The 24,419-nt window shown below is 39.7% G+C and overlaps 1 protein-coding gene and 1 long non-coding RNA gene across 2 annotated transcripts in view; one reads left to right on the top strand and one right to left on the bottom strand.

Annotated features, from left to right (window-relative positions):
* The window catches only part of NUCB2 (nucleobindin 2), a 30,652-nt gene extending 18,840 nt beyond the window's left edge, over positions 1–11,812 (bottom strand). The window contains exon 1 of the mRNA XM_075502224.1: positions 11,678–11,812. The gene's annotated coding sequence lies outside the window, so the exon portion shown is untranslated. The remainder of the gene's footprint in view (positions 1–11,677) is intronic.
* Positions 11,813–11,943: 131 nt separating this feature from the next.
* Positions 11,944–17,627, top strand: LOC142410181 (uncharacterized). The gene is made up of 3 exons (XR_012775862.1): positions 11,944–12,079; positions 16,077–16,160; positions 16,604–17,627. It is a non-coding gene; the product is annotated as an uncharacterized LOC142410181 (long non-coding RNA).
* The last annotated feature ends 6,792 nt before the right edge of the window (positions 17,628–24,419 follow it).

Here is a 24,419-nt window from a genome sequence, read left to right as displayed (position 1 = left end):
GTACTGATTAGAATTTTTCAACGTTCCTACATAGATACCTGTAATAACCCACTTCCCACATGTTCTACTGCTCTCAAGGAACACTAAACTCAAAGAATTAAATACAGCTTTAATTTTTAAAGGCCATTATTACACAAGCAGATTTCCTCAGATTATCTTACAGTTGTGTGGCAAACCTAAGTTGTACTGTAAACAGTGAGAGGTTTTGAACATGTTGAGGTATTATCAATGGCTCTGCAGAACAGGTGGGAACACCCAATGTTCATACACCTGTTTAGGATGGCCAAGTCTTGCATAACTAATACTGATGTTCCTACTCTGATCATGTCTTTGATGAAGTTATTGGTAAACTCCTAAAGATAATAATGGACACTGAATCAGATCTTAGTCTAGTAATACCAGTAGTTTTTATGTTTCAGCAATGGAGTAGTTTGCCTAATTTGTATTAGGCAAAGATCCCCTCCAAAATTTATTTGCAGGAAAAATATTTTGCAATCCATGTTAAATCTGTATTTCAAGTTGACAGAGATTCCTGAAAAAAGTGTTCACACTACCTGAAATCGTTGCTGAGGCTGGGGCTTTATTAAGCCGGTCTCCCCTAGGCTTTCTTTGGTGTCTTATATGGGGCTAACTCACATGTAGTTTGATGAGCACCAAGTTCTGCCTTCTCCCCCTCTATCAAATTTGGTTGAAAATAGCTCAATTCATTCAGAAACTGATAAGACTGAATACTTAAACAGTGTGAGTACAGGAAAGCCAGCTAAAAAAGTAATGATGGTAATCCAGCATCTGACAGCAAAGTCAGGCTCTTGAGACAATTCAGCCAACTCAGACTACGACAGTCCACAGTCTCTAGATATTCTATAAAAAGCTTGAGCAAACTCCAGTGTTAACGTTAGTAATATAAATAATCTCCTGGGAAGTGAAAGTTGCCAGTCAAATACTGTCTAAAATTAGCTTAGGTATGTCAAAGAAAAAGACATAATATTCAAGAAATCTGCAGTCAAACAAATCAAAAGTATACCTGCTACAAGGAGAATTTCTGTACATGTGCTTTAACTAGTCATGCAAGTAATTCTATAAAAAGTACTTAGGTCCACCAGCAGCAAATATCTTTTTTTGGGGGGTGGGGTGGGACAAACTGTAATTATGGTGTCACTGCCAGTTTTCCTGACTGCATGCTCTGGGACTCGACAGTGAAGCATTACACTTGCTTGGATTAAGCTTCCCCTTTACTAAGGCAATAAATTAGAAAACGGTACGTACTTAATATTAAGCATTGTTGACACCTTTTATTCATATAAGTATTACATAAAAGAAAGCACTCTTACTAAGAAAAAAAAAATGCGCAATGCATACAAGATGTGCAGAGATGTTCTTTCTCTTGTAGGGGATGAGGGAATAGCTAGAGATAAAAATATATCCACCTATCCATCTTTTGTTTTATATGTCAAAGGCTCAAGAATGACAAGAATTCTCTGTTTTTTCTTAATCACATCTTCAGCAAAAAGAGCCTAAATGGATTCTGCTCAGTTATAGCAAATACCTGTTACTTTCATTTAAAAAATGACTAACATCTGATCATTACCAGATGGGATAGCAGGAGCTATTGTTGCTGCCATATTGAGCATATTAGATTCAATGTCAGCACTACTGTCAGATCCACAACAGCCAGTCTGATTAGCTTTGCCTAGGTCATTCCTTTAAAACAAACACACAAACAAACAAAACCCCAAACTCAGATTGATTTGCTAGAACTAGTAAGTTAATTTCTACACTTCTACACAAGCTGTTGGCTTGCAGTGACTGTATAGAGCTGATGAATGAAGGAGTTAGTCATTCACTATCACTTGTAAAAATGCCAAAGCTCCAATACTTCAGATGTTTTTAATTACAGAATATTGTTGTATAAATCCTATGCCTAGGTTTGTAATTTCAACAGGATTTAATGACAGGAAATGATAATAACTAACAAATAACTAGGTTTTCAAGTCTCCTAATCTTGATGTAGATGCCAAGACTGAATATTTTTAAGTACTAACTGGATGACTTCTACAAACCAAATCACCAAGTTAATGGACTTGCCCAGAAGTTTCCCTTCCTGTCTTCATACTGGATCTTCAGGCCAGGCTAGGTTACTAGGGCAGGTCAACAATGCAGCTGGGAAGTCCTGAACTAGAGCTATCAGTTGAGTTTGTATGCGTTAGTGGCACAGCTCATTTTATGTATCAGTGGCATGGATAACATTAATAAGTCTATACGTGATGCAGGCCACCAGTTCTTTTAGCTGGCAGACAACCATCACCCTACTGTCATTTAATTTTTTCTGTCTTGCATGGACAAGATCACCTAATTTTGTCCTCTTTTTTCCAAAAGTAGATTGCCATGTCTGGTGTTAGAGTCATCCTCTGAACACTGTTGCCTGTTATTTTATCCTTACCAAGGCATTTTGATATACCTGTCGACATACAAACACAGCTAGATCACCATGTAGGCTTGAATACAACAAATGGAAAGTGGAAACAGCTTAACCTATGCAGCAGGTTGGACAGAAATAGAAAATAGTGTTTCTGTAACAGACTGCCTATAACATGGCCAACCCTCATCATATTTATAATTCAGTATGCTTCCTCAGGAGCACAACACCACCTCTGCTCCATAATAGCAAAGGGCCCTCTAGCCCTGGATCCTGTCTGCAGTTGACGGGTGCTTAGGGAAGGACATGAGAACAGAGTGATACTCACTGTCACTTCTAGACTGCCTCAACCGGAGATTTTTGGCCTTTCTTACATTCAGGTTGTACCTTTTCTTTACTTCAATGGATTTTCATTTCAGTACTTTATTCAACTGATTTTTGAACCATAAAAAGTTTATATAATCTATAACACCCTATGGCAAGTAGTTCCACAGATAACGCATGTTGTGTGAACCATCTCTGCTCTGAACCTGTCATTCATTTACCTCATTCAATGACCCCCTAAGTTCTTGTATTGGAAGAGATGTAAACAATTTATTCTATATTATAGCTCTTCAACAGTGATCATACACCAGTCCTTGCCCTCCTAGCCTAAACAGTGCTACCTTACCTACTGATTCCTTTCCCAGAAGCTTTTCCAGACCTTTGATCATGCTTGTTAGTCTTCCCTGAATCTTTTCCAGTCCTTTAATATCCCATTTGAAATAGAAGAACCTTGGGAAGCCTAGGCTATGCTTACAGATTTTATCAGAGCATTGTTTCTTGACAAGAAAGGTTTACAAATTCTATAGGTAGGACTGAAAATATTTGAAAGGTGGTGGTTCACTTACAAAGCAGATTGAGATACAGTTGTGAGGAAGCCATTGTACCTTCCTTTTCAGATGAAAGAAACAGCAAAGAAAGTAAAAGTAAGGCAAACACTTAATTCAGTATCTGTCAACTAAGTGTATTTTAAAAATGAATAGGGGAGAACTGAACCTCAAAACCTACTTTAAAAGATTTTGGACAAACAGCCTGGGCAATAACTTCTCTAAACACAGAGCATCACAGTCAAAAAAAATTTACAGGTAAAACAAAAATCCACCTTGCTGAAATTCTAGCAGAGTATGAATGGAGCAGTCTAGTAAACTTGTAAGTGAAAGCCCATAAGTATGCAATGGATATGAAACAAAACTAATAAAAACCAAAAGATTTATAAAGTATATTAGTATAATAACTATACTCTCAGTATTTTTAGAAATGTTATTTTTTTAAAAGGTTATGTATGTTTGAAGTATTCACTTAAAGAAACTGTAGCTTCTGATAAGGCTAAAAATTTGGACCCCTGATAGATAGGTAAGTATTTTCCCAACCAAAATATTTTCGTATATACAAAGTTATAGAAATAAAAGTAATTTAATATTATCATAAGCCACTCTAGTTATGTAAGGTGTGTAAACAGTGTTTTTGAAAATCATATGTGGCTATTATTTGAGCATGCTCATTTCATGTAAGACCAACAGGTCATGCAGTGAGCTGAACCACGGCAGAGAAGCCAGAAACTCAAGTGCTAGCCATACTTATGGCATTGATTCATTCTTTGCCTATGGCAAGTACCAAAGCCAACACTTTCAACAATGACACTTGGTCTTTGATCCATTTTAAAGACATAAATAATCTTTTTAATGCTCCTGACCTACAACTTCTAGTAACATGAATAATTGTGGAGATAGGGATTGTCCGTTCAGGCTGAAGGGGGGCACACTATTAAATTTGTAGGACTTCTTCCCTTGCTACTCAGGAAAACTGGTACATAAAATGTCCATGCTGAACTGAAACAACTGAGGTATAAGCAAACATGCTGGTCTGCCAAACCTCATATGAGGGAGCGCTAATCTCCAATGAGATGGCAACTGGAGCCATATCTTAACTACCCCTGCAGTAGTCAGCAAAGCTTATCTAGGTGCCATTGGGTCTGCTGACTTTGGGATTTGTGCTCATGGGCAATTTGGGTTCCCTTGGAAATACCAACCTTTGTAATTACACGCTGTCATACATAATGGGAAGGACTGGATGATATCACAGTGTGTTCTTCACATCTATTTGATGTAATAAGCTGCTCTGAAAAGAAGGCTATCTACTGCCCATGAGGCAGTTTTGTTTCAGGTTGTGCATACAGTGTTTTTATCATAGCTCTTTTGATAAAACAGGCCAAAAAATCCACAAGTACCAGGAAGAATTAAAAGCAGAAAAGACCAAAATGAATAAGCAAAAAATGTCTCTATCATTGCAGCTGACTTTGTAGACTACTATGCTTAACACAGGACTTCCAGTAGTATTTTGAGGAACTGAACTGTTTACACAATCTGTGCTATAACAAGTAAATTGGAAATAAATTTATTAGAATAAAAAGTAATTACCTAGTGAAGGTGGAGTTACTGTATTTAAGTATCTATTAGTCCAAGACTATACTCACCAAAATTCCCTCAATAAAAGCAGGTGACTAAGACATGCATTAACCTTTAGAGTGTGACAGTCACAACTGAGTCACCGAGCACATTCTACTCTGACACGTATTAGAAGACAGAAACCAGGCCCACTGCAAATTCTAGTATTAAACAGCTGCAAGAAAAAACTCAGCATGATTCTCAAATTCAGCAACTAGAGGGAAGAGTGACAAGACGTAGGATGAGAGGAAAACTGGGGTTCCAGTTTTTGTTCCACTAAACACTTTACTATTAAGAGTCCATCCTATTCTCAGCCTGTTACCAGGTACCTTTAACAGTCCCCAGCTTTTGAGAAACCCGTTCCTGGATGCCCATTCCTTCCCAGGCACTTCAAGGTGAATCTATGCGTCTGACTCAGGGATGTGGTTTCTTCCGTAAGGACTAGGAGCCACCACATCAACAGACAATCACAGTGCTGCAGAAGATGAGCAACGTCAGTTTATCACTGTCATCAGTAGTACATAACGCACAGCATACATCCTTGTGCCCTGCCATGGATGTGTTGCTTGAGCCTATTATTATTACTATTCTTCCTACTGCTATATAGTTTAATAGAAATATAAATTGTCATGAATCTGCCCAGCTGACTGGTTACTTTCTTAAAGATAGATGGACAGAGCTAATGTTACAATTGTCATCTGGAAACTAAGTGATTTTACTCAAAGACATGTAGCCCACCTAGATTAAAGGGTAGCACAACTCTAATCTGCTTGTATCAGAAATAAATCTCATATTTCCTAGAGGGATAAACAAACATTTCTACTTGTAATACATAAAGAGAACTAATCATAAAAGTAGTGCCCTAGAACTGATGAATACTGTAGTTTACAAACAAAGCCAATATCCTAAGCTTTCAGGGAAAATGAAAAATAAAAACCTCTCAAGTATTTTAAAAAAACAGAGCGAGAGCTAAAAGAATGAGACAGCACAAAACAGAGCCACCAAATGTGCATGAACAGAAATGAACAATGCATGAACAGAAAAATAAAACTGGAAAAGAAAAGAAGTAGGCTGTCTGCCAGCAACCTTGATCTTGATCCCACTAAAGTTAATCACAAATTCCTATCAACTTCAATGGAACAGGATCGGACATTCGAATTATGAAGAGCTATGGGCTTTGAAAGATAAGTACAAAATGTAGCTTCTAAAGTTTGTTCTAGCAACATTAACACAAGCAGGTAAACATCGCATTAGTACACCTATTTTACACAACTGCCAGGTGTTTATAATATAAACCTGAAAATTTACTTTTCATTAACTTAACACCTATTGCCCAGCAAACAGCATAATTCTGGTACTGATGTCTCCACCACCTTCCTAGCAAAGCACAAATATTTTTGAAGAACTAACACCCAACGTCAATTTTTCTAAAACTGAGATAGGCAAAAACATATACTGATATCAGTGTATAGTGTGTAGTGTCTGCTCATGTAGAAGCTCAGCGGATGATTATGAAGCAAGATAGCACAACACTGTAAATGTAATATTTCATGTTTGCACTTGCCAAACCCATGTGTACCATGACGGGCAATGTAAACATAAATCCAGACTTACAGAATACACAAATAAGCCTACCTGTTCATAAAATTTCACGTACATCTGCTGTATCTGATATGGAAATAATTAAACCTGTGTGAGACAGAGTGCAGACATGCAGGATGATAGCAATATTCTCTATAGTTATGACTATACTGTTACTTCCTATTTTAATGCTATACATTGGAGAAGTGAACAATCTTCATATGCAGTGCTGAATTTAAAAAAAAAAAGATACAGGAAAGAGATAAAATAGATCTACTGATCTTCATCTTTCTAAGAATATTCTAACCTCGGTACTAGAATGAGAATATTAAAAATATATCTGAACTATGTAAAGTACTCCTTCAGCAGTTTGAGCTAGCCATCTAGCATCCGGAATCTGTTTTCACCTCTTTGAAACAGTGATATACTTGTCCATATATCACAGTTTAAATAGAGAATGTTTAATTCCATGGGTTTTTTCAGTTCTTTAAAAATTATTGGCAAAGATATAAATTGATTAGCTGATAAAATCTTTTAAAAATACATTAAATGCTTGAAATTAGGCAGAAATAGATTATTCTTCTGCCATATTTTCTGCTTGGAAACACCTGAAATACCAGTGTTAGTTCCTCCCTGTTCTTTCAGGAGGACTTGCTGCACAGACGCTGTAAGATATCATACCTTAACCAATGATGGAAGTCAATGAATCCATAGTTAATGCATCTTCTTCACAATGTTAGTCCAATGAGTTAATCTGGTATTAGCATGGCTAAAATGGGGCAACAATTTTGAGAAGCAAGTGCAAAAACCTATTTCAGCTCAAGATGCTAACATAAACCTCTGGTTGTGGTGAAGATGTCTTTTCAGTAGGTCACTAGTCCTCTAGGTATAGATTTCTCATTGAAGACATGAGCAGAAAACAACATGGGAAATGTTGGGAAATGGCCACAAAAGGGAAATGGCTACAATCTGCAATAGTTTTCCCTTTACAAGTTATCTTTTAAAATACAAAAACACCTGCATACTTTTCTTCCCAAATGAGAATTCATCCTTTTAAAAGTTAATATACAAGCATCATTTCTCCCTCTCTCCTCTTTCCGTAAATTGCCCACCCACACAAGGAGCAACAGTTTTCCTTTCATTATCCTTCAAGCATTTTTTCTCTTCTGTCAAAGTTGTCCACTAACCCCATGATTCAGATGTTGCTTCTTTTTTTCTAGCCAATATCCAACAGGTTTCAACCTGGACATGCTGTTCTAAACTTTTGTTAGAGTACATCCCACTCAGCTCTCTGCACTAGGAGACATTCCTTATTTTTTCAGGAAGCATTTTAATACTGTACATAAATACAGTTTTAAATAAAACAGCATTATTTAAGTACATAAAGGCAGCAAAATCCTTTCTTCTCATCCTGTTTACTTTGCTTAAATTCTTTTCTTTTGACTTGTATTTGTTACATTTTTCTCACTGCACTTGATCTGCTTCGTTCTCCTTACAGTTAAAAGTTGGCTGATAAAACAGCTTCTTTTCTCAGCTTCTCAGAAAAGACAGCATGCCTCAACTGTGTGTAGTATAACATTTGCTGAAAGAACCTTTTTTTAAAAAAATACACTTCAGCTGTTTTATTAAATGAGTCACCCAAATGCTGGGGGATACTATATAGTAACACAAACTATTAATGCTCAACTGGGAAAGAAGCAAGTACTATTTACAACACAACTGTATGTCCAGAAATAAAGATGGCATCAAAGCAAAACATACGGCCTGCTACTACATGTGCTTAGCTCTGTCGTAAGTAAAGTTTGAAGACAACTATTTTTTCTTCTTGTTGCGAGGTTAATGGTTCATTATTTAAAAATCTGTGTGCACACACACAAATACACATACATATTTATAAACTACCTGCCTCCAAGAACTTCCCTATCATTGTTTCAGAAAAATAAATATCAATATCTACAAAGCTATCTTACTAACTGAAGAATGCTGAAATATTAGTCTTGTTTTTCAAAGGAACTTGCAAGATTTTATCAATTCTTTTCAATAAAGTTGGCTCAAAAAAAAAGATCTATGAAACCAATACTTAAGCAAGAACTTGTACTGAATTCAATGCATACTTGATAAAACTCTTATGACTTCAAAAGCAAATTTTTTTTTTCAATTTACCAGTACGAATATAGCTTCCTGTACGATAAGTTCAGTTCCCATACAGAGCAAAATACAAAAGCAAACCTGGAATCTCACAAATGAGTTTTGTATAAATCCAAACAGCAATTTTGCCACTGCTGGCGTAAAAAACAACCTCACTTCAAATACGTTACTACAGACAACCAAAGTGTTTGCTAAAACCCCAATCTCAAATAAAAAAAGTATTTCAATTATTGTACTAATATGCATTGTGCCCTAGTCAACAACAAATTATGATGCTAAAGTAAACCTTGAATGCCCCAGGACTTCAAGGTACTTTTTTCCCCCTTTGGAAAGAAAATACAAAATAGCTAACAAAATAAATTTAGATCTAATGATACGGAGCCAGATTTAAAAATATTTAGGCACTTAATGACAGCTGCCTAATGAGATTTATTTCCATAATTTGTTGTCATTGATTTCTACTTGTTTAGTAATCCAAATATGCATAAACATCCCACTCTTGTTTTATAAATAATATAAAGCATGAGAAAAGTAATCATGAAAAGGGCCTATATATTCCTGAATTACCTGTGATGAAGAATAATATTTACCACTGAATATGATTAAAACGGTTCTAATAAAATGCAGTTTCTTTCATTCTTCCAATTGTGAAATCATGCATAGTACATAAGAGCAAAAACTGTTGAAATTAGCATGAATTTTGCCTCTGATTTCATTCAATGTGGCTTAAGTACCTGGCCATGTTTTTAGCTACATACAAGCATATTCATATACAAGCAGAAGGCTTGTGTCTACTATGTATCTAACAGGAACTTCACAGAGATCTCTTCTGCTTACTGAGCAATCAAATAGACAAGAGCACAATACCTCACTAGATAAACACCTTTGTTGCACAGGAGTTCAAATCAAGGCAACACTGATATGGGCTTTTAACTTAACAGTAAAGGATTTTATCTTTCTTTTGTAAAGCGCATTTGTTTAGTCAGTATATCGCTAGAAGCATGGGTCAATATTTCCACACCTCTGACATTTGAGTCAATATAATAATATTTTACATTTTTTATTACCTCAGAGAACTACTGCTCTCCCCATTCATGATTACACTTTACGTTATATACATATCACTTGGGAGCAGCTTTTGACACAAAATCTTTAACTCGGTTTATATGAACGAAAAGTTTATGTTCAGCAATACTACCATTACTACATAGCCAAGGTATGGAAGCTTCTTAGTCTTATTAAAAAATAATCCTTTTTGTTGTTCTTGCTTAGTTTTTATTTGCTTGATGGGGTTTACTGAATATAATTTCACATATCAAATAATGATCTGTCACGCCGTATTATAGCATCAAGCCACAAGCAAATTTACATCAGATGCCTACATTAGATGCCTTTGCATCCAATAGCTGATGGAAGTTTTAAGCAGACCCAATGAGCAATATTAATTCATAATTTTGTTTCCCCCTTTTTTTTGTCTATGTTAATTATCTTGGTTAGAAGTGAGTGAGATTCACATTGTTCTACTACAACACATTTTTTTTAAAGATAGCCTTATGTTATTACTTTTTTATGTATAATTATCTTTTTTATTCTAAAATAAAATACTGCCACTGTCCAAAAGATTACAGTAGCAGGTAAAAGGGAAAATACATAATCAGAGCTAGGAGTTACTGTATGTAATAAGGTTAATAATTTGCAGCCCATGGTGGATGTTGCACTGTGACTGTACAAGATCATTATGTAGCAACTGACAGTAAGATATATAAGTAGATCTTAAGTGCTCACAGAAATGTAGGCTTCTCCCATAAACCTTCTGTGAGTCTTAAGCAAAGGTCAGTAAAAGGTTACAACAAAACCTTGTTTCAAACAATTTTGAAGTGGCTCTTCATCTCCTCTCCAGTCTTTACAATAGGAATCTTTCCCATGCTGCTCTGTTTAGTTGAGAGGGACAGTCACTTCAGAATTTGGGGTAAACTGCACCAATACTGAGTCAACTATGGGTCTTTCCTTTAGAGTGGGAGAAAACAAGATGACGAACAAGACCCAAGGCAAACCTCCACGTTGAACTTGATACTGTGGTGTACTGGTGCTTCATTGTTGTTACTGTGATGGTCTAATTTTGAAAATGCTGGACATTATTTCTCCCCAGCAAATACTTACAACTCAAACAACAGAGGCTTTTTCTCCTACAGGCTTACTAAAAAGTGTTGCCAAACATGAACACTTTTGAAAACCACAGCCATGTTCTTTTCACAAAAAGAAGTTACCTCTCTACAATCATGTTTCAACCTCTTCCTCTTTTGGAATATTTTCTGAGTACAGCCGGCTTGCCTGACACTAGAGTATTTTACCCAGCTTCTCCAGTGGTACTATAGTAAGCGTAATGCTGAAAAGCTATACCCTTTCCAGCGAAACCAGTCTAGTCTCCCGGACAAAGCAGCCGAAGTTTTTCCTGCGGTTGTGCAATTACCAGCCAGTCAAGGTTTTGCTGCTGCTGCTGCTGCTGCCAGGTATGCATTCATTCCTCCTGGTGCTCTAAAGCGAACCGCTTACGCGTCGATCAGCGGGGCCGCTGAAGTGTTACTTCCTGAAAAGCCATTGGCTCTGGCGGCCGGCACCCGTGCGTAAAGGTCGGAGGGAGGGAAACCTGGGCAGCCTCCTTCCTGGCGGCCGGCACGACGCTCTCGGCCAAACTCCAGCTGCTCCTCTCTCCCGCCACCTCCGCCCCCCACACGGCAGAAAGCCCCTCGCCCCGGCGGGCTGCTCTCGCCCGCCCGCCCCCCGGCACCACCGCGCGCACCGTTTCCCCCCGCATTACCGTCACTTCGTGTTTTCAAACCTGACAGGAGGGAGGGCGGTTAAACCCCCGCCACGGAGAGCGCACCCCCCCCCCCCCCCGCGGTGGCCAACGGCTCTCCCTGACAGGAGCTGCCCCGCCGCGAGGCCTCCGCCCCGCTCCGCGCCCGCGAGGCGCCTCCCGCCGGCCCCCTCCGTCACCGACGGGGGCACCGCCGCCCCGGAGGCGGCCTGGGACGGGCGATGCTACCTTTCGGTCCTCCTGCGGCGGGAGAGGAGCCCTGCGTCTTAAGGGCGAGGTGTCTCCTGCGCGCGGGGGTGAAGCGGGCCGTCCCCCGGGCGCTCTCCTGAGGATCTGCGGGACTCGGCACCGCGGCGGGGCACGGCGCGGTACGGCACGGCACGGCACGGCACGGCACAGTACAGTACAGTACAGTACAGCGCGGTGCGGCGCGGCGCGACTGCCCCACGGCACTCCGGCGGCCCCCGCTCCCGTTGCCATGGGGACAGGTCCCGCCCCTCGAGGCGCGGGGATTGGCCGGGCCTGACCCCCGCCCGGGCGTCGCGGAGGATTCTGATTGGGCAGCGCCGGACGCCGAGGCGAGATTGCGCGAGAGGCCGGGCCGCCACCAGGGCCGCCTGCGCCGAGGAGGTACGTGGCGGCCGCTGCGGGGGCGGGCCTCGGCCGCGCGCCTCTGGCGTCACGGGGGAGGTGGGGACACGGGCACGTACCTGGGCTGCGCGGGGGGGGGCGGGCTGTGGTGCGGCCGGCGGGGCGCTGGGCAGCCTGAGGGGACCGGGCAGCCCTGAGGGGGCCGTTAGTCCGGGGAGTTACAGCCCCGGGACCCGCTGTCCCGTCTGCCCGAGCCCTGCTTCAGCCCCACGCGGCCGCCGGCCCCGGGCCGCTTTGTAACGCACGCCTCGGTTAGCGGCGGGTGGTCCTGAGGGGGGACCTCGGCCCGTGGTTTCTGTGAGGAGACGCGCCAGGCCCGGGCTGGGGGTACAGTGCCCTCTTCTAAACAGCCTCCCCACAGGCACCCCCCGGCTGTAAGTGTTGACTGATCGCCGCCCCGGCTGCGCTGCGCTTTGCTGCCCTGCGGAAGGAAAAGGTGTTTCTGTTCGCTCGGTCTGCGGCAGGAGCGCGTCTGCTGCGGGGAGCAGGGCGGTCCTCGAAAGTTTCTGCTGTGTGGTACCTGGTGTGGTACCTGGTTTTTGTGAACTAATGTCTTCTGTGCGTTCTAGGCATTTATTCATCACTAAAAGTGTTCAGAAAGTCTTCAGAAAAGTTAGTGGATAGGTAAATACTAGCTGTAATAGCAAATACGCTACAGTTCCTATAAAAATAACTATTTCTCGAATAAACATAGATTCTGTTTGTAACCTGTTAACGCGTTTCAATACTGTGAGCCTGTATTCATGTTTAAACAAAGACATGTTGACATGTACGAATTCTTGAAAAACTTTATCACTGTGCATTGTATTTCTGTTATTCTGATTTACAAGATAAATATCTAGAAGTTAAGGGTTTTTTTTAAGAAACTTGCAATAGTTTATACAAGTGAGAGGAAAAAATAAATTATTGAGGGGTTTGCGCAGTCTAGGCAAGATACTCAAAACTGTCATGGGGTTTTGAATGCTTAATTATAATGACAATTGGAGTCTAAAGTGGTGGTTGAAATTGTAGCTTCTGGGTTATGCATGTGAAAGAAAAATGGGAATGGAAACTGTCTACCATGACATCTGTGGTAATAGAAAGCTATTAAAGTAATAGGGCTGACACTACTTAGAGCTTTCCCTCTCTCTCAAGGAAATACTGTTCAGTACTATAAAATCCTTTTTCCATGCTATTTTTCACTTTAGTAGCAGACTTTTGCAGTCAGTTAGCATTCTTTACTAGTTTGTAGGCTATCTTTTTTGGGACCTGGAAGCACTGGAATTTAAGTGTAAATTCATGTGTATGTTTCAGTAATCACAAACAACTTGTGGCAAAAAACTAAATAGCTGTTCTGATTGGGAACAGGTGAAACAAACACAATGATACTTAAAGTTCAGTTGAAAACATGCCACAAATATGTGCAAAAAGAACCTGTAAATTTGAGGCTCTGCATTTTGAGAGCACAAGGAGACTTATGAGAGCACTTTTGTGCGTGTACACAAGTTGCACAAGGAGAGCCATTTAGGACCGGACCTTTTCACATGTCACAGGCTCTACAAGTGTGACTCGCTGTAGGTGGGGGGAGATGGTGCTCTGCCTGTGTGGCAATGACCCAGTGTCCTCACCTGTGCGTTGTCAGGAGCCGGTTACATGCTATGTGCTGAGACAGGAAAGAAAACCTCTAGTGCTCTGGGTGATGTTTGGCTATAACTGACTTAGCTAGCCTGCTGGGAACATGATCGTCCTCACTTGTTGCAGCTTAGTTTAAGTTATAGCCTACCTCATGCTGCTCTGCCATACTGTTTTGTCTTCTATGTTTGAACAGGTGTTTGCAAGGCTGCACGATAGATCAATTTGATGATAAGTATTTAAAATAAATGCTTTTTATTTTTTCTGCATCTACTAGCAATAGTGAAGAAGGGGGGTATGAGGGAGAGATGGAAATTCTTTATACAAGTATTGGCGTCAAGGAGCAAAAAGCTGTGTGGAGCTGTGCCCTTGATGCTAATGGTAATATGGGACATCTAATGTTGTTTTCCCCGGTCCAGCACAATGTCAAGGTCTTCAATGGCTGATCTAGAATATGCAATGATAAAAATGTCCATGGCCAGTTTATGCAAACAGCTTGTAAACCAACAGGTTGCCCAGGCAATAGTGCAACTGCTGTACTAACACTGGTCAATACATGAAAACCGCTGGCATGTCTGAATGCAAGAAAATTCATCTTGGTGTGTACCATAGGATTAAAATATACTCACTTTATTGTAATGACAAGGTTTGTTCTGTTATTATTTCCTGCTTTATTTCTAAATAAGTTTCTAAATTTCTATCTAAATTTCTAAAGCAGTTTTTTCTTCTGTTAATAAGTTACAAGATGGTGTTATGCATATTGAGATTGATTCTCCTTTTTCTGGTGGCTACCTTTTTTTTTTTTTCTTTCACTTAGTTCCTTTGGGTTTGTGTGTTCATTTTTTGGGGGTCTGTTTAGCTCGGATCTCCCCGTGGTTTAGCCACACAGCTTCTAAAGCTGTTTCATTGCTGTTTTAGACGGTTTAGAAGATGCTTTTTGGATTCTTAAACGTTACTTCAGTTTCAACATGCAGGAAGCTGCAAGGTTTGGAAACTGCTAAGGATTTCAGTATTGCAACAGAAGCAGTTACCTTAATCTGAAATTGAGAAACACTGTTCGTAATGCTAGAAATAGCATGGCAGAGTGGAAGAAAGGACTGTCTTTGGCTGTTTTGTTACGCTGTTCTAGTATGTTAGTAAAAATGGGTAGGATTTGAAGAGGGCTCCTATGTATCAGAGAGCCCTTGATACTTTTTGCTGTTATTTTTATTTGGTGGAAGGTTATTGATATTAAAACTCCCATCAGCAGAATGAAGAGTTACATAGTCAAATGTCTCCGAAGCACTAGTCCTAAACTCTGGCTCCTAAATCTCCCTCTTCTGCCTCTCTGCTCTGGGAAACACAGTGACAGATGCTACTTTTGCTATTGGCAGAAGCAAGCATTATTTCCTCAGAGTAAAGGTGGGTAGAAAGGCTAACTTACTAACATTAGTTTGTGTTTTAACCACAAAGTAAGCTGATAACTTCAAGGCTGGTGTGAAAGTACTTTTTTTTTTTTTTTTTTTTTTTTGTCCATCAGAAGAAGCAGTAGTGACAGAAGCCATATTATAACTTGCTTCATTTGAGTTAAGAAAAAACAGCTAGAAATGCGAACAAAGTTTATTCTCCATGCCTCTATGGCCATGGCAATTCTGGTATTGAAAAACTCATGCTTAACTAGCACAACGTGTGGTTTCCTGTGACATATACAAGTATCTGCTGGCCGCAGAGCTGAGGCTGCTAAAGTAATTTGCTGCGTTTCCCAACAGCAATGACTTAATAGACATAACCACAGACCTGAAATGGAAATAAAATGGGGATTGTAAAGTTAAGAGTGTCATAGTTAAGTGCCTAATTTATCCAGCGTGGGAGGGCTGTTGACTTCATATGAAAGTAGCAGGCAAGAATGCAGTTAATTCACTGGTGAGGCTCTGCAGTTGCTCATGTCTCCTTGAGGAGACATTGGTTTCAGAGGAGTTATAGGAGTTTCTGCTTAGCTTAGTGTATGGCCCATACATTTTCTTTCTCTGGCAGACTTCTGCCTGGAATCTTTCCCCAGTTTGAACAAGTACAGCTCATGTCCTCCCTGATTAATACTACCCATTTTTTTTGTATATGTAAGCAGTCGGAAACTCTTTATCTAAATGTAGTTATTGGTTCCACTAGCTTATCAGTTACTGCCATATCCTGGCTTTCAGGAGGCTGTTCTGTACCAGAGTTATTTTGTGGGCATTGTCTCCTATTGTAACAGGGTTAGGTTTTCTCTCAACAAAATTGCTTCCTTGCATTTGAGCCCTAGTATGAGTGTCCTGACTAAAAACGAAGTAGAGGAATTATGCTGTAATCTTAGCAAATTTTTTTATTACGTAGTCTGTCTTTTATGCAGGGAAGAATATTTGCCTCAAAGTTTGCCAGATCTTCTGTTAACTCATACATAGACGGTCTTACTCTGGAGCTATGTATGGGACTGGTATGTTATTCCTTGTACAACTGAGATGAATTTAGTGACGCAAGATACATCTTTCTGTTGTACAGTTGCAGTAGCATTGTATATTACTTTTGGCTAGTGCAAGCCTTTCTAGGAAATGAAATTTAGAACAAAAGACTTTGGATGGAACTAATCCTAATATTGCAATTCAGAGCTGAAAACTGCAGTCACTTTTAAGGACCTCTTCCAGGCTGGGAGGAGGGAATATTTCTAACTTGTTGTTTTGTAAGCCAAAAGTATGAATTCATTAATAAGTTGCTGTGAATTAAACCACAACATGCTCTTACAGCATGGCAGCTATTCTATGCTAAACTTAAGATATCTCACCCCTCAGTAGAAAAAACAAGCACCAAGATTTTGTAGTTTTAGAAACAAATAACCAACAGCTGGAAGATCCTAATATCTTTTTTTTTTTTTCCTTATAGGTCCCGTGCTGTTGTAAGGCCTGCTGCTTGGAGTGCATAAGATTTCTGTCATTGACTATTTCAAGATTGTTTTCACCCTCTCTCAATCACAAGCTGATAAGTACCATAGCCTAGTTAGTTATGCTACTGATTTTTCTCTCTCCAAATACTATGTGGCTACTTCATTTCAGGCTGGAACCTGCTTTAACTGAAGGGTGGAGAACCTCTGGGTAGGGTGGATCCTGAGCCTTCTGGGGCTGTGCCAGTGCCTCCTCCCCATGATCTGGGGCACATCTGGCAGCGTGACCACAGCCATGAGGTGGGATGTGTGCATATTTGTGACTGGGAGTGCTTGCAGTTCAGTCCCTCGGTGGATCTGCTTCTGGTCATGTCATGTGATTAATTGGAATGAAAAACTAGATGGATTGTTCTGGTTAGTTATTAGACTTCTTATTCCTGTTTTGGTGTTAGTCATCTATTCAATGATGTGTAACGGGAGCCTATTTATTGCATCTCTTGAGGAGAATTCTATTACAATCGTTAATTTTGAGCGATAGGGGAAAAAAAAATCCATTGTCTTCTAATGTTGACCAAAACCCAAATTATAGAATAACGATGAGTTATCAGTGTAACTGCAACTATTTATACTGCAGTAGTAGAAACTCCAGGTCCCTTTTCTGTTAGCTACTGAACAGCTCAGACACAGGATAGGAGAGCTCTTTGTCTATGAAAGTTTGTAAGTCTAAACCTATCCTATATTATCTCTCATCTTCCCACTGTCCTTTCTTGGGCATGTACCTAGCTGGCCTTCTGCTGCAGATTTCAGTGATATATTCATTTTCAGACTGGTTTTCTAATTTTAAAATTATAAAAAATAGTTTTTCTCTTTCTGTACATTGTAAGTGAAAGGAAAAATAAAATACAGTGTGAACTTAGAAAGGGTTGGAAGGGATGAGGAGAAATAAATGTTTTCATAATATAAAATTTTATTTACTGAATTTTAATAAGATGGCTACCTAGAACAAAAATAATAAATCTTAGTCTGATCAAAGATGGTTCTGTTTCAACTGGACATATTTTATGAAGGTAAACATGCTTAATCAGGTTCAGCTTTTAAATTCAGCAACTCTTAAACAGAAATTTATTAGCAAATAACTTTATTTGGAAACAGGAATATTTAGGCCTTGGTGCAGCAAAATATTTAAGCATATGTTTAGGTCTATGCCTACTTCCTTTTGAGTATTTGTTTACATTTCTGTAAGATTTTTTAAAATATATTTTTCTAAATGAGCAAGCCAGTGTCTCAGGACTTTAGGTTAGAGATTGGAGAAGGGAGGCTTCCTTGAAAATTTCAGCTCTACACTGATTAGAAAGGGAAATAGTTTTTGTTCTGTAGAGGAAGATTATTTACATGCACATTTACCAAAACGTAGTAAAGATGCAGGGTGCTTTAGAAACAAAGAAGGAGATGTGGTTGGAGAAGCAGGTATGATCTTGCCTCCAAAATGCTTATAGTTAGAACTGAGGCAAGACTCATAATAAAGAACAGAGTAAATTGAGGAAGAAAGCCTAGTTTCAAAAATTAAAAAAAAAAAAAAAAGTTTCACTGTTTCGAAGGTGTAGAAAAATATGAATACTGGTACAGGACATGAAGATAATTTCAGACTTGAAGCAACATGGAAAAGTCGCAAAGAGAAGACAGAAGAGGAACGGTATCTTGCTCAAGGAGGAGGTAAGACATCTATGTTGGTACAAGCTACTTTGGTGCTCTCAGCTGAAGAGAGGATGGCTTGGAAATGAGAGAATAACGAACAACAAGAAAAACAAGAAGTAAAAGGTAGGGTACTGTGGTTGCAGCAAGAAGTGTATCACTTACAACACTTTTTTGGCTTCTCATTTCCACTAATGGAAATATTTTAAAAAGTAGAAAAAAAGGCTTGTGGTAAAGGGCATACATGTATGTATATCACAAAAATCTCATGCGGAACAAGAAGTATCATAAATGTCTCATTAAAGGGAAATGTAGCACTTTATTCCTGATGCAGTTTTTATTTGATTTCTCCTGTAAATCAATATTTTATGTATTTTTTTCAAGTAATCTGCAGTTTATATAATGCCACTGTCATCATAAAGCAGATGAGTAGCATCTGAACATTAGGCAAAGGCTAAGTACCTACCAGATATTTACAAGATTGTGGTAGTAATTTTAAAAAATGCCTGTCTTTTAAAATGATATCTACTTCTGTCCTCTCATGATTATATGCATGTGATTATCACTCAGTTATTGCAGGGGAAAAAAGAGGGAGTCAACATGGGGGTTATATTCTTGTGGTGTTTATGTTTCTTGGTTTATTTATTATTATTTTTTTATAAACTGTGGACTAATGAGGGGGAAGTCAGCAGTCATGTTTCCCAGGAATTTGTACCAGGCCTCTGTGCTTCAGTGTTATCATAAATGATCCCAAAGAGGGTAGAAAATGATGTGAGAAAGTTTGCTCATGACAGGGAATTACTTAGAGTAATAAAATTGAAAGCTGACCTTTTACTTTAGATCTGCAGAGTATCTCATGATACTCAGTAGCTGGGTGATAAAGCAGCAAATGATATGTTAGTAATGTAAACTGATTTGCCTTGAGGAAAAGGCAGTCTTTTTTTTTTTTTTTTTTTCATTCAAAATGGCAAGCTCTGGACTAGCTCTCTTATTGCTTGGATTGCAGATGTGTAATAAGAAAGTTCTGTGAAAACATCAGTGCAATGCTCAGTGGTGGACAAAATAGCAAGTATTAGGAATAATGGAATTGCTAGGAAAATGATAGCACAAAATGCAAAGGATTGTTTTATTACTGAATAAATCCATTGTACACCTGTATCATAGATATGACATGCAGGTCTACTTCTGTAATGTAATGAGTGACATGCTGGAGGTAAATAGAAATGGTCACTATTTCTTATAACACAAGAAAAAAGCAATCAAATCAAGTGGCAAATCAATTCAAAGGTACCTGCTGAACATTGCTACCTGTCTTTCCTTGGTGTTGCATGTTGCAGTTTCTCAACTGTCTTCTGCTCTGTGAAGTTATCCCACTGTTTGGGCTGGATTACAAATCAGAGTTAAAGTATAAGCTTTTTGACTGCTTTGTGGAGAAGCAAGTGGTAGGATCTGATGTATCTTTGAAAGATTAAAGTTGAGAGCACACTTTTCACTTTCCTGTGCCTGTTGTGAAAAGTACAGTTCTGCTCTTTGGGCACCATGGATGAAAAGTGCTATTACCTTGTGTTGTCATGAATTGTACGAACCAAAGGCTTTCCTCTTCCTTTAGGTTTTTAAATTATGGTACTTAGTTCCTGGTGAGAATTTATCTTTAATTGCAAACAAAATAATAATCAGTGCCATTAGCAGAACTTGGTGTTGAAAATACAAAATGCATAGCTGAAGAATGAATGATTAGTTGTTCTAGCAAGAAAAATCTCAAAGGATGGGGAGGAAGTACATGTGAGTGCAAGGGGGTGCAGCTGTGTGACCAAGTGAGTGTGAGTGTGTACGTATGAGCATGGGTGTGAGACGGAGCAGGAGTCAGTGTGTATGAGCAAATGGGCATGTGGGAGGTGTGTGAGTGAATGTAAACATGCATCAGTGTGCATATATACTGGTGAGCGTGCAAGTGAGCGTGAGCATGCACAAGCGTGAGCAAGCATGCAGGTGAATGTGTGTCAGTGTTTTTCAGGAAATACGGAAGCGGAGGATTTAAACCAGAATTTACGGCCTTTCATTTTTGTGCTCCACAGAGGTGTTTGTGGAGAAGTGGCTCTCACACCCCAGTCCCCTGTCTGTCTGGAGTCTATTCATTTTTCCCTGCTAGTCTTCCATGGGGAATGTGCTCAAGACCAAATCTTCCAGTGAAAGGGTAGCAAGAGCGTTTCTGGTCTGGAAACCATTTCCCCAACCTTTCTAGACTCTCCGCAGCACGAAGCACCCTTTTGTCCACTGTTTCATCTGGTTATGCTGAAATGAAATATGCATGTTTGTGGACATCTGTAGAATAGTTCTGACAATATTTACAGTTTTGGAAGTTGAAAATAAAACACAAAATCTGTATCTGTGTGTTCATTGGAACAATGAGTTATAGGCTGGACGTGTATTTGTTTCCTCACACTGCAAAAAGGAACAGTATTTAGCAAAAAGTATTGTTGGTGTCCTTGTTGGACCCCAACATTATCTTGTTCCTGAAAAACTTGCTGAGGAAATTTGAATGTTACAAGAATGGGAGGATATGGTTGCAAGTTTTGCTCCATCCTGTGTTGTTTTGGACCCTGGCCATCAGGAAACATTTTGTCTATTTCAGAGATGAAACACTTTCTCTTCAGTAGTAGTATTATGAGCAAGATGTGTAAATAATCTGTGGCAAGGGGCGACTTTATTACAGAAAGGGAAATCATCCCAACTTTTCCTTTCTTCGATGAAATTTTTAAAAGATATTTCTAAAAAAGAGGTGCCAGGGGGAATTTGCGTGTTTTGTATTGACCTACATAAACTCTAGTTAAACATAAAAGTAGCTTAAAAGTTGTCTCACTCTGCTTCTGTCACCCTTTGTACTTTATCAGCCATTGATCTTTATTCTTTGTCAATTCATACATGTTTAAGACTGCATTGCAAATATTTTTCCTCACCTCCAAAAGTATTCATAAAAATAAGGCTGGGTGAGAATATTTGAAAGAGCATTTTTTGTAATTTTCTTGCCTCTGCCAAGCTCTGTGTCTAGAAAATGGAAATACAGTCTTCTACCTACTGCAGAGGAATGGAAATAAAGCATAATGCAAGCTCATTCAAAAGAAATTACATATCCTGGAGTAGGAAAACTCACAGATCAGTATAACATTTTGTTGCATAGCTTGAGCTTTATTTCAAAAGATGGATTCTATATAGACATTTGCTTTGGTATCTAACTGGTAATTTTACCAAATGTATCTAATTTGCATGAAAAGTTATGTGGTTGACCGGAATGACTCATGTTGTGGGGGGAGGGGGTGGGGGTGGGCAGGGAGCAGGGGAAGGACAGTTTGAAGCAAACGGTACAGAAAACCTTGTGTAGAAAGAAAATCAAGATTGCTATATACTCCTGCAACTAACACTCACTTTTAAGAATATGTTTTGCAGAAGCAGGAATTAAATACTGATATGAATATAAAAGTAATACCTTTAAAATAATTTTGGAAGATCAACATCAAATCAATTGTGCAACTAAATGGCCATCACACCATAATTACTTAGAGACTGTTTCTTCTTACAGGCAGTTTTAACATGAAATATTTTAAGATAGTGTTCATACTTATTCTGTGAAATAGGTAAATATTAAGCCGAGAGTTTCATAGATCGTGAAGCAAATAAGTTATTCCATGTTGTGGAGCAACTACCACACTGGAAATAAAAAACAGAAGCTTTGATTCCAAATCTGTTGATACAACTTAGAAGTGGAAAAACTGCCCTGTGAACCAACACCTAAGAGCTTCCTAGAATTGGTTAGCTACATGCTGTCTACTTTTCTGGCGTTGACATTGCATTAAAGGTAGCTAATGCTGCCTTTCTTTATGGTACTTGCTGCAATTGCTGCAAGTGTTTACAGTTGTGAAAGGTAGTGGAAGTGGAAATGTCTGAGAGACAGACTGACCTATAAAACAGATCAGGGCAACAACAATTCTTCTTCTGGACCTTTCTTTGCTTATGCTGTCACTTCTTCTGGCCTCACTCCCACATCCTGCCATATTCTATACCCTCCACCAATAAAAATGTAACCTACAAAGTAGAAGCTTTCATCAGTCTACCTGAAAGCATTCTGTAATTGTTCCTTGCTTCACAAAACCACAGTTAGATAACGTCCATTTTGCAGGCTGGTGAACGGAAGCCAAGACAAAGTGGTTTGCCTAAACAAACTGTATCTGTTGTAAAAGTGTTATCAAACTCTTTCTGTGAGCCTCAGGCTGCAGATGATAATTTCCTCTAAGAAATGGTGCAGGTTTAGTTGCCTCATTACCAGGAGACTGGAAGGCCTGTCTTGCAACAAATCCTTTTCATCTGTCCTTCTCTGGCACGTCTGACCCTCTCCCCAAAACTTCTTGTGCAAAGACTGTGGAGCAAAGACTCCTCAAGAGTCATCGTTCCACAACCTACCCAAGAAATCAGAGTCTCTGTGTTGAGTAGGATGGCTGTACCTGCAGAGATGGAAAGAAATATTACTTCCTATCTGATTTTTAAATTAATACTTTTTTTCTGAGGTTTTAAGGAACTTTACTGACTGAAGTGACTGCACAAAACTTTTTTTAGATGCTCAAACACAGTCTTAAGGCTTTATCATCTGGTCATAAGTCAAAACTCCCTTCACATTAATGACTGCAGACATAGGGTCCCTCATAGGACTCAAATTTTGGGCAAGAATTGATGTCTTGTATCAAAGTATTCTGACTTTTGTACTGCCAAGGGTTAGTAGTAGACTGCAATCAAGTTATTTAATAATTTAAGGGTTTTCAAAGTCAGTAAAAATATCAGCATCAGATTTTTTTAAATCCTTGTTTACAACAACAGCCCAAAACATTCATTCCCAGTGCTTAATGATCACAGAGGGACATACAGTTTAAGCATGGGTTTAAAAAAAAAAAGCTTTCAATACAAGCTTTACCTCTATCATCACATCTGTCTGCCTTTTGCCATTAGGTAAGCAGTGTGTTTATCTTTTAAGTCCTTTATTTGCAAAGGTGCTAGTCATCCTCTATTAGTACTCTCTAATCTCCATGTGTGCACTTAGTTGAGAGCATAACACAACATTTGTTCTTTACTGATGAACTAATGGTTTCTAATGAGTTGCAGGGTCTTCAGTGTTGTAAAAGTCTGTTTTGACCCTAAATAACTTGGGCTAGGTTGCTAAAATGCTAGGTGGTGAAATAACCTAGCATGCTTATTTGAGGTTGCTTAACCTATATGCTTATTTAAGAAAGGGCAAAAAGGAATGTAGAGTACATTCCTTTAAAAAGGATTGTAGAATACATCCTCTACGGCATGTAGATGATAACCAAGGGATCAAGCCCAGCCAGCATGGGTTCAGGAAAGGCAGGTCCTGCTTGACCAACCTGATCTCCTTCTACGACAAGGTGACCCGCCTAGTGGATGAGGGAAAGGCTGTGGGTGTTGTCTATCTAGGCTTCAGTAAAGCCTTTGACATGGTTTCCCACAGCATTCTCCTGGAGAAACTGGCTGCTCATGGCTTGGATGGGTGTACTCTTCGCTGGGTAAAGAACTGGCTGGATGGCCGGGCCCAAAGAGTGGTGGTGAATGGAGTTTACTCCAGTTGGTGGCCGGTCACAAGCAGTGTTCCCCAGGGCTCGGTGTTGGGGCCAGTCCTGTTTAATATCTTTATCAGTGATCTGGATGAAGGAATCAAGTGCACCCTCAGTAAGTTTGCAGATGACACCAAGTTGTGTGGGAGTGTTGGTCCGCTTGAGGGTAGGAAGGCTCTACAGAGGGACCTGGACAGGCTGGATCGATGGGCTGAGGTCAATTGTATGAGGTTCAACAAGGCCAAGTGCAAGGTCCTGCACGTGGGGCACAGCAACCCCATGCAACGCTACAGGCTTGGGGAAGAGTGGCTGGAAAGCTGCTGGGCAGAAAAGGACCTGGGGGTGTTGGTTGACAGCCAGCTGAATATGAGCCAGCAGTGTGCCCAGGTGGCCAAGAAAGCCAATGGCATCCTGGCTTGTATCAGAAATAGTGTGGCCAGCAGGACTAGGGAAGTGATCGTGCCCCTGTACTCGGCACTGGTGAGGCCATACCTCGAATACGGTGTTTAGT

The sequence above is a fragment of the Mycteria americana genome, chromosome 5 (assembly GCF_035582795.1).
Source record: "Mycteria americana isolate JAX WOST 10 ecotype Jacksonville Zoo and Gardens chromosome 5, USCA_MyAme_1.0, whole genome shotgun sequence".
Lineage (NCBI taxonomy): Eukaryota > Metazoa > Chordata > Aves > Ciconiiformes > Ciconiidae > Mycteria > Mycteria americana.
Note: the sequence above shows the minus strand (reverse complement) of the source record. Positions and strands in the feature narration are given on the sequence as shown.